The 15,300-nt window shown below is 35.3% G+C and overlaps 1 long non-coding RNA gene across 3 annotated transcripts in view; it reads right to left on the reverse strand.

The window, feature by feature from the left end:
• The window catches only part of LOC111767863 (uncharacterized), a 784,370-nt gene that overhangs the window by 306,970 nt on the left and 462,100 nt on the right, over positions 1-15,300 (reverse strand). For all 3 annotated transcript variants that reach the window (XR_011425153.1, XR_011425154.1, XR_011425155.1), the window contains one exon: positions 11,273-11,347. This is a non-coding gene — a long non-coding RNA (uncharacterized lncRNA). The remainder of the gene's footprint in view (positions 1-11,272; positions 11,348-15,300) is intronic.

Below are 15,300 nucleotides of genomic sequence, written 5' to 3' on the forward strand. Positions count from 1 at the left end.
ATAGAGAAGCATCTTGACATAATAAAAGGTTCTCTAATATTTTTCCGTGTAATTGGGCTACATAACCAAAGAGTAGAAAATATATTTTTCCTATATAAAGATAATTTTAAAACAATATATTTTTGAGACACACATACACAGGAAGACTGAGCTAATTTATGTTCACTAGTAAGAGGAAAATAAACTAGACTTAGTTCTTAGCCAAAAGCTGAAAGCAACTATAGTAACATGATGGATTTTTAAAGCATCCATTGGTCCAACTTTATTTATATTAAAAACTGGAAATCTGGTCCAGGTGTGGCAGACTTGGCTTGATGGTGGTGGTGGGTGGAGAGGAGCACCCCTTCCTACTGGCTGCCATGAGGTTCCTGATTTGCAGTTCATGTGGTGTCTAATGCCTCAGGGATCCCTCTGAATTTCACACGCCAGGGGAAACCTTTGCTGAGAGGAAGAGTTGCTCACCTCAGCCAAGTTGGATGAAGGAAAGTTGACAGATAGAGTAAGGGAAGCAACAGATGCCCAACAGGTAATCTATGCTTGTCCTCCAACCCACCTTTGGACATAGCTGTACCTGTTATCGGTCTCACATCAAAATATGAATTTGGAAAAAGGAGGAGAAAGAGAAGATAGAATGAATGGCTTTTAAAAACAAAATTGGCATGTTTTATGTTTATCCTATAAAGCAAAATCTGAGCTTATTAAAAATGTTTGAGAATCACCCGGCAATAAAAGGCTGACACAGCACCTTATATGCAGGGAAGGAAAAGTGAACACTGTGTGATATACAGGAATTTTACTTCTTTTGTGGATGGAAAAGAAATGCCAAATATAGGAGTAAAAAGGCAAAGAGGCTGAAAAATTGTGGCCTCTGGAGTAGGTGTGCTGAGAGGTGAAGGAATGTATATACACATTTTGAAACAGCAAGGTGGGGAATCCCACAAGCCAGCTTTGAGGCCTTGGCCAAGGACTTCAGCCACTGCCTTCCTTTCTCTCTGCAAAAAGGGACTCAGAACCCTTTCTCTGTCAATACCTCTGCAAGATGTTTCAACTGGTATGAAATGTGACACATTTAAACTTCAACAAGTGTCTTCAGGGTTTGTGTCAGGGACAGTCTAAATGGAGGAGAAAAGGACTACCTCCCAACTTCTGACTGGACACCAACCCCAGAGAGATCATTGGACACTTGAAGGAGTTTTTTGAGATGTCTTGAAGCTTCAGTGTTGGATAGTGTTAGTTAGGAATTTAAAGAACTAATTCTTGGGTTAGGAGTTCTACTGGGCCTCGGACATGATCAATTCAGGGATGCTGACAATACCCAGGCGTCTTGGTCCTCAGGACCTGTGGCAAGATCTTCAAGCTGTCTGTTAGACTGAAAAGGGGAATAGGAGCAGAGGTTATGGGCTTAATAAAGGCTGAAATCCCCCTAACTGTATATGCTTCTTTCCAAGTTCGTAATCCTTCTGTGCTTCATAATATAGCAGCTGGCTTTCCCCAGGCAAACAATTCAAAGGAGAGTGAGAGAGCTCAAGAGAGGACTCAAGACTGAAGCTAACGTATTTTTAATCTAATCTTGGAAATAGCGTCTCTTCAATTCTGCCAGATATTGTTCCTCTGAATTAGTCAATAAGTACAGGCCACAGTCAAGGGGAGAGAATTATACAAGTGCATGAATTCAGGGGGAACTCATTGAAGGACTTCTTAGATTTTCACAGCCTCTCAGGGAATCACATTTTATAAAAACAGCTTAAAATTATTTCTGTAACAAGTGAGGATATAATTATACAATCAAGTAGAAAAATTATCTCTTTACTTTCCTTGGCCAAGAATCTCAAGTAGAACATTCCAATCAGAGGGAAATAGTAAAGAGATGTGAAAGAAAGCAGGGGGCCATAGCGGGTAATGGAAACTGCAGCTTGTACACAGAGCATAGCGTGTGCCCTGACAAGCAGGGGACATAGGGCTGGAAGGTTAAGTCAAAATATTGAAAAGGGGCCTCATGTATCATTCTAAGGACCTTAGATTTACCTGTGTGATACTAATATAGGCAAAGTGACCAAGAAAGGTGTGCATGAGTGGGGGCAGAGGTGCTCAGGGGATGACTAAGACAATAAAATTTGGATTTTAGGAAGATTACTTTACCAGAATAATAGAGAATGGATTATAGGGAAAGATACCGAATGGTGGTGGGAATAACAGATGGTGAAAGTTCTAAAAGGAACCTAATAGTTCTAATCAACATGGTTTGGTGACTGATCAACTCTAGGGAATAAGTGATAGAAACTAAAGATGTTCTGAGAGATTTTCAGTTTGGGGAAGAGATGAATATAAATTATTAGAAATTATTTGGAAAGAGCAGATAAGGAGTAAAGGTAATGATTTTGATTTTGTACATACTGAGTTTGTTGTACCTTGCGATATCAAGGTGGAAGCATCCAGGAGAAATTTGTGGCACAAGAGACAAAAATATGAGTCTTTATCATGTAGGCAATGGTAAAGCTAAGAAACAAACAAAGGGGATTGCCCAGTAAAAATAGGAGGGTGAAAAAGAACTGAAACACCAACAAGTAGGAGTTGGGAAAAATGAAACAGCCTTTATCAGAAAGACAAGACTAGCGCCATGAATGCCTGTTGAAATTGAAGGTATTAATACAGTCTAATAACACTAGAAAGATCAAGAAGGACTCAAGAAAAGCTAAATACATAAACAAATTGAAAGGGGACATTTTTACAATACAAAATACTGCAATAACAGTTTGCAGATAGTCCTCAATGGGTTAATGGGCTCAAGAGTTGATGGGACGGGAGAGTATAAAAATAGAATTTAAAATCTTTTAAAGTTTGACTAAATAAAAAAAGAATGATAAAGATTTAAACTTCAGAGGAAACAATGCAAGGGAAGATTAAATTTATTTTGTTGTTTTTATTTGCATCTTGTTATGTTTTACTTTAAATAATTAGTTGTGGTTGAGGATTTCTGCATGAAGAAATGAAAGATTGATGGAGAGATAGCTGAGGTAAAAGAGAGAGAATAAATACATCTTGGATGTTAATCATCTAAATTTTGAATTGTTCATTTAAAATACTTCTTTCTTTCTCACTTTGTGCATATATGTGGAATCAAATTGCTATAATGTTCATAAATATTGATTGTGTAATTCATGCAAAAGAAGAAAGAAGGAGTGACACCAGCAATATAGGAGAACCCATGGAGACACTGAGGACAACACAACAATATAAGGACTATTTCCCTTTATGAGAAATACGGATATCAGTTATAAGGTTCCTACACCCCAGAAGAACACAAAACCAGCTGTATCAAAACAGGTAGGAGAATGTAGTATAAATGGTAGAATACCATTCAGCCATAAAAAGAAGGGAATCCTGTCATATGCTACAACATGGATGAACCTGGAGGACATTATGCTAAGTGAAAAAAGCATTTACAGAAGGACAAATAGTGCATGATTCCACTTATTGAGGTGTCTAATGCAATCAAACTTATCAAAGCAGAAAGTTGAATGGTGGTTGCCAGTGGCTGGGTGGAGGGGGAAATAGCGAGTTGATGTTTAATGGTTATAAGTTTCCAGGAATGCATGATGAAAAATTCCTAGAATCTGCCATACAACATTGTGCTTATAATTAATAACACTCAAAAATTTAACACTTAAAAATGTTATTTTAAGACACCTTTGTGGTAATTTGTTGTAGCAGCCACAGGAAACTAATACACTTCCTAAATAAAATAAATAAAAATAAAATAAAAGGAATAATACACACAAAAAGATTGGTTATCTGACTCAACAAAAAAAATTTAAACATTCACATATAAAAAACGAAAAAAATTAAGGAAATATTTGAAACATTTAGAACACATACAGGATTAACATTCATAAGGAGCACATAAAAATAAACAAGAGTAAGCAAACATCTATTAGAAAGTTGTGCTAAAAAAATGAATAGACAATTACCAAAGAAGAAACAAAAATGTCTAATACACATATGAAAATGTATCCTGAATCCCTCTAAAAATTAAATAATAAATAAAATAAAAATCTATTTTTACCCACTAAATTTGCAAATAATAATAGCAAAAATGTGCATGGCATTGTTCTAACTACTTCACATTTAACTCATTTAACACAACAACTCTGTGTGATAACATGGTTATTGTAAGGCAATATTATCTTCATTTTATGAATGAGGAAACTGAGGTAATTAATATTGTTAATATGAGATAATATTATTATCTTAATGCTATAAGTGAGAAAGCTTGAACACAAAACTTGGCAAGGGGGTACTGAAATGGCTATTCGCACATACCATGGATTGGAGGGTAATTTGTCAAAATGTTTCCAGAGTTTTGAAAACAATCACATCTTTTGATGCAAGAATTCCACTTTTAGAAATTTATTCTAAAAAAATGAAACTAGAAATGAAAAACAAAAGAAAATATGAATAATTTCAAGTAGAACCATAAAGAATAGGAGGGAAAACTAAACAAAATCAAGTACCACTGACTGTTTAGGCAACAATAATTTTGTAAACATATATTCAGCAAAAGTAGTAAAAATATTAGCTGTTGCTTTAAGACGAAAAACATGACATTTGCATGATGTAACACATCATACATGTAACACACATGTACACACACGCAGAGAAGGAAAACATCTGATAAATTAGACATTGCATTTATTTTTGGAAATATCGAGATCAAGTGTTAAAAAGTGCCAGTCTACTAGTCAAATATGTCCCACAGAAGTGTTTTATTTGGCAAACATAAAGTTGAAATATTTGGAGATTTAAATATAATTAGGCTGCGTGTGTAATATATTAGATTATTCATAGACCCTAACAAGTTATTTTGTCTTAGAATATACCCAATTCAAACATTTTTATCATCAGGTCTCTGCAGATAGTTGAGATAGTAATATCTAATAAAAATATAATACATTTAAAAATAAATTATGAAAAATTAAATAAGGAGTAATGATTAGCAGAGCAACAGATTAGAAAGATCTCTTATTAATGAGATAAATATATTATTCTATTTATTGTAAAAGAAATATTAAGGGGTCTCCCCATGGCTGAGTGGTTAAGTTCGTGTGTTCCACTTCGGTGGCCCAGGGTTTTGCTGGTTTGGATCCTGGGCACGGACATGGCACCGCTCATCAGGCCATGCTGAGGTGGTGTCCCACATAGCACAACCAGAGGGACCCACAACTAGAAAAAAAAAAAAAGGTTGGCAACAGATGTTAGCTTAGGTACCAATCTTTTAAAAGAAAAAAAAGGAAATATTAAGATATCTGTAACTTGCAAGCAAGGGAAGCTAAAAGTTTTCATAAATGATAAGTTTGCATTTTTCTTCTTTTGAAAATGAATTAGACAATATTAGTAGTAGATCATGAAAAGAAACAAAATCAAGGAATTGTACTCACTAAAAAATAAACAACTCCACCAACAAATTCCATTACAAGAATATCACTTTTCAAAGGTAGAACAAAGAATGAGATTCAATGAATCAACCTATTGGGAATGACATACCTAGCCTTCAAGCAAGGTTTCAATGCCATTTCTATTTAATCCAAGTCACCGCAGTAGCTAAATGTCAATGGCATCTGATAACTATTCCAAGGATTGATATGACATGAGCTGGCTGCCTCACTTCACCAGCTCCTTGCAGACAGGTGTTTACCTCACGAAAACCATATCCAAGTGCCACACCAATATCACTTGGATGTAGTACATTCCATTCTCACCAACCAAATAATAGTGTGTATTTAAACTAAATCAATCCTAATTGTTTCATTGAGGGCTTTGTACAGCCTTTATTATTTTATTTATTATTTTTTTGGAGGAAGATTAGCCCTGAGCTAACATCTGCCAGAAATCCTCTTCTTTTGCTGAGGAAGATTGGCCCTGAGCTAACATCTGTGCCCGTCTTCCTCTACTTTATATGTGGGACTCCTGCCATAGCATGGCTTGACAAGCCGTACTAGGACTGCACCCGGGATCCAAACCGGCGAATCCTGGGCCGCTGAAGCAGACACACAAACTTAACCACTATGCCACCAGGCTGGCCCAGTACAGCCTTTATAAATGAGAAAAAAAAACAATCAAACTATGTCCTGGACAAATAAAAAATAAGCTCAAGTATTACATTTTAATTCTGTTCAGGACTTTGGTTTACCTCTCTGTTACAGACATTTTTCCCCCAGTACTAACTCAGATTACCTAGACAGAAGCCAAATTGTGACTGTTGTTAAAGACATTGTCTGATTGGATGTTGGAGTTCAAGACTTTGCCAAGAATATATGAAATTTGTCTGTATTTTATTAACCAGTCCTAGTGAAGAATGAAATCAGAAGAATATTAGATATTGGTCAAGAAACTTACTCAAAAAGAGATATTCTAAACTAGAATTTCTTTGTGGTAATGGCAGATTGGTGTACAATTCTGTGATGATGTCAAGAAATAAGACAACTTTGCATGACCTGTCTGAAAAAGTACTCCCTCCAAATACGGTCCACATGTTTTCTTTGCTTGTTTTCTACATTACCAGTAAGCTCACTTGTTTATTTGACAGGTTTTTAGGGTAAACATAACTAGAGATCTTTTTCCTCCTTCTCTCTAGAGAGCATAACTACATAAAAAAGGATTCTATGTGCATTGTATTGCCATCATTTTACTTGAAGAAGAAACAATTCATACTCCTATGCATTCTAACATTGTGAATGAGAACTTGAACTTATGAAGGCAGAGGGGGGATTTGAAATTCAGTGATCTCCTAGCCCAGGATCTGGTAGATCCCAGTTATATTCAGGAAAGAATTCAGAATTTAAGTTAGGTTAAAGCTATTCTTCTCTGCATCACTGGCAGTGAGATATAATAGAAAGTTGCAAGCACAGTACCTTCAAGCAAATGCCGGAGTGTTGAATCCAATATGAGGATATGTTTGCCCTGCAGACACGCTGTTCAAATGATGTATTCCTCTGCTTCAACTCATCACTGCCATGCACTCCTTCAAACTTTCTCCCAGGCTATATACATTCTTAAAATTATCCCTTCCCACCAATTTTTATTCCACACCCCGGAGATAACCTATAATTATAGATTAATGATCTAATGGATAGATTTCCTAAAAATAACCCTTTAACCCTGAATCTGCTGAGGTGCTACAGATTAGGTAAAATCTATAAGGCCCAAAGGTTCAATTATTATTAGCATGCAAAAAATTCTAGTCACAACTCTATTTTATTTTGTTGACTTTGACACTGAAGATGGAAATCAAAAATATTTTTTGAAAAGAAAAACACACATACACACACATATAAACACACTTACAATAGAACTGGAAAAAGAAAACCAATTTTCACCTCAACATCATGCACTAAAAAAGAAATACCAAACGACCCAGGAAAGCAGTGAAATTCAGTCTAGTAGTGGCTGGCTTTGTCTTCTGCAGTATAGCAGCAAGGCATTCTTGTGATTTATAATTCAGTCTTAGAGACTGGTGAGGAACTATAAGATTTTAATTAATGGGTTCACATAAACTTGGATATTTTATTGAATACATCAAAGAACAAAGATTTGTACACACAACACAAAATAAAGTTTTAATAGTCTAATAGAATTATAAAATATATTTAGGAGGTAGTGTGATCCTTAACAAGAGAACTGTATATGTCCCAACACTTATAATTGTTTTCAAATAAAATTTGGATCAAAACTTAGCATCAGAGGCCTACATTTTGGAAAGTCATGAAAAAAATAAATTCAGAAATATATTGTTAGAAACTGCAAGTGGAGATTTATCTTTCTTATTTGTGCTGAAACTTGTTTTACTTAGTATCAGAGGAACAAATAACGAAAAAATCCTTTGGATTCTTTTAAGAGACATTTGACTCTAACTTATCTAAGAAAGCCTTTCCTTCATTGTGTGTCTCTACTCTTAACCAGAATTACACCAATTAGACAATTTCTACCAGATGTAAAATTAAATTCAACTTTTTTATTCTTTAACTATCTAAAGGTATATATGTTGCCTATCCCAATTGCTTCTAAATGATTAAGTAGGCTTCAAGAAGAAAACTTCAGGATTTCCTACTTTAGGACAAAATGCTGAATACTTTAGACCACATGCATGCTGTTTATTTGACCACAAACATTTATTTAAAACCTATTGTTTGCCAAACACTGTAAGAGTTCTCAACACATGAAGATTAAAATGACAGTTCCCCCTGAAATTATCCAGATGAGGGAGACAGAAACACAAGAAATAGTAATTATAATGTGCTAAAATCCATAACATAAGCATGGGAGAAATGACATTGCTTAGTCTGGTAGTTTTCTCCAACAGGAACGCAACTGGCATTTTGGGTGCGATGATTCTTCCTTGTGTTCTTTAGACAATGTTCCTTAGACATTGTGGAATTTAGTCTCCCAGTAGCATTCTTCAGTCATTATGACATTCATCTTAATAACTTAAAAAGGCCCCTCTCATATTTCCAAATGCCTCCTGAGAGAGTGGGACCAACCTCTCTGAGAACCACTGTTACTAGTCAGTGTCTACTGATGCTGTCAAACTTCTCAGTATCAGTTCTATGAAAGGAAAGGATCTAGGAATCCACTTCGACCTATCTAGATTTTTATGTAATCATGTAAGGCTATACTGTTTATGGACATCTCACTTAAAAGGCAGGGTATTGTTAAGATACCTGTGATTCACTTTAAAATATTTCAGCATAGGCAGCATAAAATTATGTACATATTAATTATTTACATTTAAATTAAATTCTAGGCACAGTTATCTCCATTAATCAGGAATTCACACAATAAATATTGCCAGTTATCCTTCTTATCAGAAAGTCTTTTATACTGAAGTAGCCCAAGAAGAGCTTCAGTCACTTTGAGCTCCTTTCAACATGAGAGACTTTGCTGAATAACATAGTGGCCTACAGAAATGGGTTGTTAGTAGTGCAACTAGTGGGAGTCAACATAGTAGAGTGGCTGAAATGTTTTAGAGATACTTTTCAACCTTACAAAACAGGGATGATCTCTATAGCAAACTCACCTATGCTAACCAGGTCATGCCTCATGCTGACCCTGGCGAATTTTGAAGAGGGCAAAGATTTAGATATTCTACCACAACTTACCAACTATGTTATAATGAAAGCATGTCTCAAAGCAAATTCCATCACATATTCAAACATTTATTAAACACTCATCAGCAAGCAGGCACAAACAATTTATAGTACCTATTCTGTCAGGTATATTACTTTCCAGTTCTCTATCCTTTTATGTTCTCTGATCAAATCTTTGTATGAAAGGTTCCCCAGAGTCAGATATGACAACATTCCAGAAGCAGAATTCTTCTGGTATAAACACGCTTTATAGGAGGCATCAGGGGGCCAAAAATTCTCCTAACCCAACAGGCACACAGGCACATTTAAGAATCAAGCTTCAGGTACTAGACTAGAATTCTTACAACCTGGTCATACTTGGATGCGGAGTAACCAATGCGGCATGTCTTGAATTCCTCTAACTATCTATTCCAATTTACTATGCTTGTTGACAGTCCAACCTTCAACATGATTGGTAACAGGCCACTATTTCCAACAATGAAAATCAATTTCTGACATTCACTCTTAATTTAAAAAAAACAAAATGTTAATAGAGATAACAGAGGCTCCTAAAATTCCCTCTTACGAAACATAATTCTAGCCGATCACTCATGGAATATGGGTTAGGAAAACTGACTGTAACTAGAGATGAAATGGAAACTATATAGTATATACATAATATCACATTTGCCTTTGTTGAATTATTTTAAACTAACTTATTGAGATCATAGAAATACTGTAGCACTAATTGTTAATAGTCCTGTGCCCAGCTATACAGTTGGACAATTTAGTTGTGAATATGAACTTAAAAGAATGCTTATTTTAGAATATCTTTATGTATGTCTACAATGAAACTGTCTTGCAAATTTTAATTCAACACCTTAAACAACAGAAAGCTGAAAATTTACTAAAATTACTAAATAGCTTGTACTACTTTTGTGTCTGTTCGCTAATAAACATTTATATGTGTGGCAGAACGTGGTCTAAGTCTTGATGATAACTTGAAAGTAAGGTTGCAGAGAAATAACCATCTCTCATCTACCTCTAATTATTGGCATCAACTGTTCTCTAACTAAAAGAATCTAGAGATGCGTAACAAACTCCTTTAATATTAATCTTCCTGTTTCTTGATGTAGGCCTTCTCTTGATTTCCACATCAAATCCGCCCCCCCCCCCCCCCCCAGTTTTCTTGGTCTCCCCCTCCCTTCTCCCATACAGTTATTTTGCTTCTTTGAAGACATCATTCCATCAGTGGTCCTTTCTCTTTCTCACTCCTTTATCAACCCCTCTCCTCTGATTCCTTCTCCAGATCCTATAAACAAAAGCTAATCTCATGGTTGAATAAACTCTCTCTAAATTCTGTCCCTACTAAAAAATATACATCGTTTCTTTTATTCACTTTCAAACTTTGAAAGAGAAGTCTCCACCAATTGATCCCCATTCTTTGACTCCCCTCAACCCTTCCAATGTGTCTTAAATAAGCAATTCTACTGAAATTGCTCACGAAGTTCTCCTAATTATTAGATTTGATGTCCTCCTCTGTGTCTTTATCCAAAAATCTCTCTTCACCTTCTCACACTGTTTACCACCACCCTCTTATAATGTTCATCTTTTCCTGTCTTCCCTTACACAATCTTTCTAATCTCTTCTATAACTCAGGCTAGTGTTTTACAGTTTTATTCCCCAATTGCTCTTCCTTTTTCCATCTCTTAAACCTTAGCATTCCCAGGTTCTTTTAGTCTCATCACAGTTCTCTATACTTTATCTTCTCTTTTCTTACCAACAACACATCAGTTAACATGGTTTTAACTATCAACATTCTGATGACTTTTAAAGTCATATCTCCTCCTGTAGCCTCTTTTGAATTCCCTACCTGTATTGTCTCCACTATCAAGCGTTTAAAACTCAAATATTGTCATGCGCCACATAACATTTCAGTCAACAACAGACCTCATATACGAGGGTGGTCCCATAAAATCAGTACCATATAACCTAGGTGTGTAGTAGGCTTAACCATCTAGTTTTGTGTAAGTACACTCTCTGATGTTCACACGACAATGAAATCTCCTGACAATGCATTTCTCAGAACATATCACCATCATTAAGCAACGCATGACTGAAACCAAACAGAACATACTATTTCATAACTATACCTGTTTTAAATGTCAAGCCTGTCCAGCAGTTGCCAGGAAGCCAATCTCCAATCCATAGGGGAAGTCAAAATATCACTGTAAATATAACAAGATGGATAAAATTGTGTTTCCAGAATTCTATATGATTGGGCATGATAATTGCATAAGACATTTAAGAGTTGAGGCGAAATTACTCTTAAAGCTGCATTTTCAGTAAATTGTACTTTTAAAAAAATCTCCATTTTAATGGATAATTCCTTTATGTAGATACTCATCATTTAAACACCTTCCTTTAATACCTCATCATTTACTACCTTCCTTAGTTCCTCCTTCATATCCTCCCTCTTTGTCCACTTGCCATATTTTCAAAAATGTTATCTTATTAAAGAGAAACATCATGGAATTCTTCCACTTAAAATCTTCCAATGATTAAAAATTATCTAAAGAATCAAGTTGAAATTTCTTAGCTGTGCTCTGTACCTCCTAACTCTTTGTGTGCAAGTAACACCCTGATGTCATGTCCAAGCTTAAGAAGTCATTCCTCCACAGCTTCATATTTTCCTCCATATTAGGAAATAATCTCTTCCTCTTCTAAACTCCCTAGAATTTATTTTTACCTTTCTCATCATACTTTTCACTTTCAATCTTGTATTATAACTACTTATGTGCATTTCCTGTGTACATAAGTCAAAATGGTGAGCACCTTCAAGGACTGTGTTTTAATTCTCTTTATGTCCTCAATAATTTGTTGAATAATAAATCAATGTTTAATTCTGCATTTGGGATATATGTGTGTAGGTTTAGAAACATTACTCTAAGAGCAGATTGATAGATACACATGATAAGTAAAAAATTGTAGACACAGAGACCGGTTGGGAGGCTACTAAAACACGTCTGGCAAAAGGTCATGAACAAATATATAAAAAAGTATGAATCGCATCTCATCATCCACATTTTACTGTTCAGCTCCTTAAAAAGAAATATCCTTATCATAAATTGTCTCATAAATTTAAAGAACTGATATCATTATGCTTGGAAAGTTGATTCTAGTAAATTACACAGGTCGTGGTTGTCATTCTAAGATAGGTTTAAGTTCTGTGAAATACCATATTTTCTAATGTCTTAGCAACCAAATGAGGACTGTAGTGGGAAATCATCATCCCTGTCTCAAACTCTATAACTCTGTGAAGCCTGGCTCATCTTTTTTCATTGCACAGCAGGTAAGAAAACTGGAAGGCTGGGTTGATGACTGTTATATCACAACCATTAAGAGACAATAAGGCAAACTGTTCATCAAAGGAATGACAACAACAAAAAGGAAATGACTGTGTTTCAAAATGTCCAAAACTGATAGCCCAAGTAGCACAGTCATTTTCCAGTAGTCGCCTCTTGAAATTTTACTTTATAATAAGTAGAAAGGCCATGCCGATGGCCATTAGATTGGCAAGAAACCATCCTGTAAGTTTCATGAGTGTGATGTTTCTGTTTATATATATTATATATTCACATTTTTCATATGAACAGTATTTGCACTAAATATTTCTGTTATAATACTGAAGGCAGCTGGCTCTATTGGACTAGATACACCATATTTAAAATGTTAGACACAAGTACAGATGCAAATGAAAGCTGCCTGAGTTCCCCAATAAAACAGCAAACTAGAATCATAAATTTGCATGGAAATACCTCCTACCATACCAGTATAATGTATTACTGGTCCATAGCCAAATTTAAAATTCTCAAGTATCCATTTTCAAATTATGCTATATTATACAGTGGTTAGTTCTAGCATACATGTCAATTACTTATACCCACTCTATTTTTCTACTATTTCACTAGAATCAGGAAAAGTGCAGAACTATGACCAGAACAAAGTGGTTTCTCTCTTTCTCTAATTCCTTCTGCAAAAAATCTCATATCTTCTGTTTCAAAGGCAGTGCCAGACTTGTATTAAATGCTGAATTAGTACTATACCATTGTCATATATCCCATTTTAGGATATTTCTTTTCCCTCTTTCCATGATCTGAATGCTCAACCACCACCCATCAAAAGGTATTCTGCTCTTTGAACCATTTCCTCACTTTTCCTATCAAAACGTAGCTGCTTATGTTTTGCTTCCTTACATTAGGCTGGGAATCTCTAATAGGCGTAGAAACTGAACAACAGCCTCTCAAAGGTATCATGTTCTAATCTCTAGAACCTGTAAATCTTATTTTTTATAAAGAAGTGCTTTTTCAGGGGTGATTAAGTGAAAGATCTTGACATGGGGAGATTATCGTAGATTACCTGGGTGGGCTTTAAAGACCATGGCAAGAATCCTTATAAGAGAGAAGCAGCGGGAGATTCAACACCACTCACAAATGGGGGCTGAGTTTAGAATGATTCCATCACAAACACAAGAATGTCAGCAGCCACCAGAAGGTGGAAGAGGCAAGGAATGGATTGTGTTTTAGAGCCTCCTAAGGAAGCGCAGCCTGCCGCCATCTTGATTTCAGATTTCTGGCCTCCAGAACTCTGAGAGAATACATTTCTGCTGTTTTACACCACCAGGTTGTGGTAATTTGTTACAGCAGCTGCAGAAAACTAATACAATAATCTAATGAATAAATCCCTGCTAAACATGACAAATCATGGCTTAATATCTTACCCCTGAAAGAAATGTATAAAAATGACAGAAATTCCTAGAAAAAAAATCTTTAACTTAATGGAATAAATTTCATATTCTTGGGAGTTTGGCTGTGTTACTCCAAAGTGTGGGAGTGTTTCTGAGTAGGAAGACCTTTTCAATTTGAAGCAAATAGGTATCACTTAAACTTCTTTATAGAATTAGGCCTGGCAACAGTCTTAATCATGTAATGGATAACTACATATCTTAGAATTATCTTCACCCCTTCAAACAGTGTATTTTTTTCCCAGTTATTTCTTCTACCAAACTTAAAACAGCTAGAAAACTAAGTTAAAAGGTGACAATCAGAGAAAAGATCCTAAAGGGTTTAAGGCATTAGATCACCTCCAGCAGCATTTAAACATTAACCCACTAGCTAAATCCTACCAGGTATTAACTCAGAGTAGAGGATGATTTCTCCAGTTAGAAGGGCAATTTATCTTGCCAAATGAAATCAAATTTATTAGAACTATCTGAATGTCACAAGAGTCAAGGTTTATAAAAAATGAGTTCTAAGAAGGAGGAAGTGAGGAGATAGAAAATATACTTTGAGTGTATTTTCTTCCAGAAAGCATATTTTCTTTGAAGAAAGAGTAAGATACTTTCCTTATGCAAATTTTTAAATAGAGAAACTTCTCTTTAACCCCACTTTCCCTACTATTGTTCATTCTTCTAACTATAACTTCTATGCCTTGAATATTTAGCCTTTTATTCATAATTTCGTGGACTTGTGTGCTCTCTGAGCAACATTATTTCTTTTACCTATCCCATTTTCAAAAAGACAATAGAGCAGAAGGGCAACATTCATTTTAAATTTGCTATTACAAGATTAATAATTTAGCAAGGAAAGAAAATTAGAAATGTTATAAGTCATCATTTTGGTTGCCATTTTATTAACACTTTTTGAAGGACATTGTTCACTCAGAACAGTGCACAAAAATAGGAATATAGCTCAATTTATGATCACAAAGCACAGAAACCTGTGTAGCTACCACCTAAGTCAATCAATGAAACTGCATCAGTACTTCAGAAGCTCTCTTCTGCATCCTCCCCATTTCCTTCCTTCTCTGTAAAAGCAATCACTCCTGACTTCTAACCCCATAGGCTGGTTTTGCCTATTTTGCACTGTATATAAATGAGACCAAGATGGCATGTACGACTTTATGTCTGGCTCCTTTGGCTCAACTTTGTGTCAGTTACATTAATTTATACTGTTGTAGCAGATATAGTTGGTTCAATTTTGGTGTTATTTAGTATTCCACTGAATGAATTTACCACAATTTATATATCCATTCTTCTGTTATTGATGGAGATTTAACCTAGGTTGCTTCCCACTGGTGGTGGTGTATTTTGTGGTATTATGTCACGAATTTTCTCGTGCAT

This window comes from Equus caballus, chromosome 14, assembly GCF_041296265.1.
Source record: "Equus caballus isolate H_3958 breed thoroughbred chromosome 14, TB-T2T, whole genome shotgun sequence".
NCBI lineage: Eukaryota > Metazoa > Chordata > Mammalia > Perissodactyla > Equidae > Equus > Equus caballus.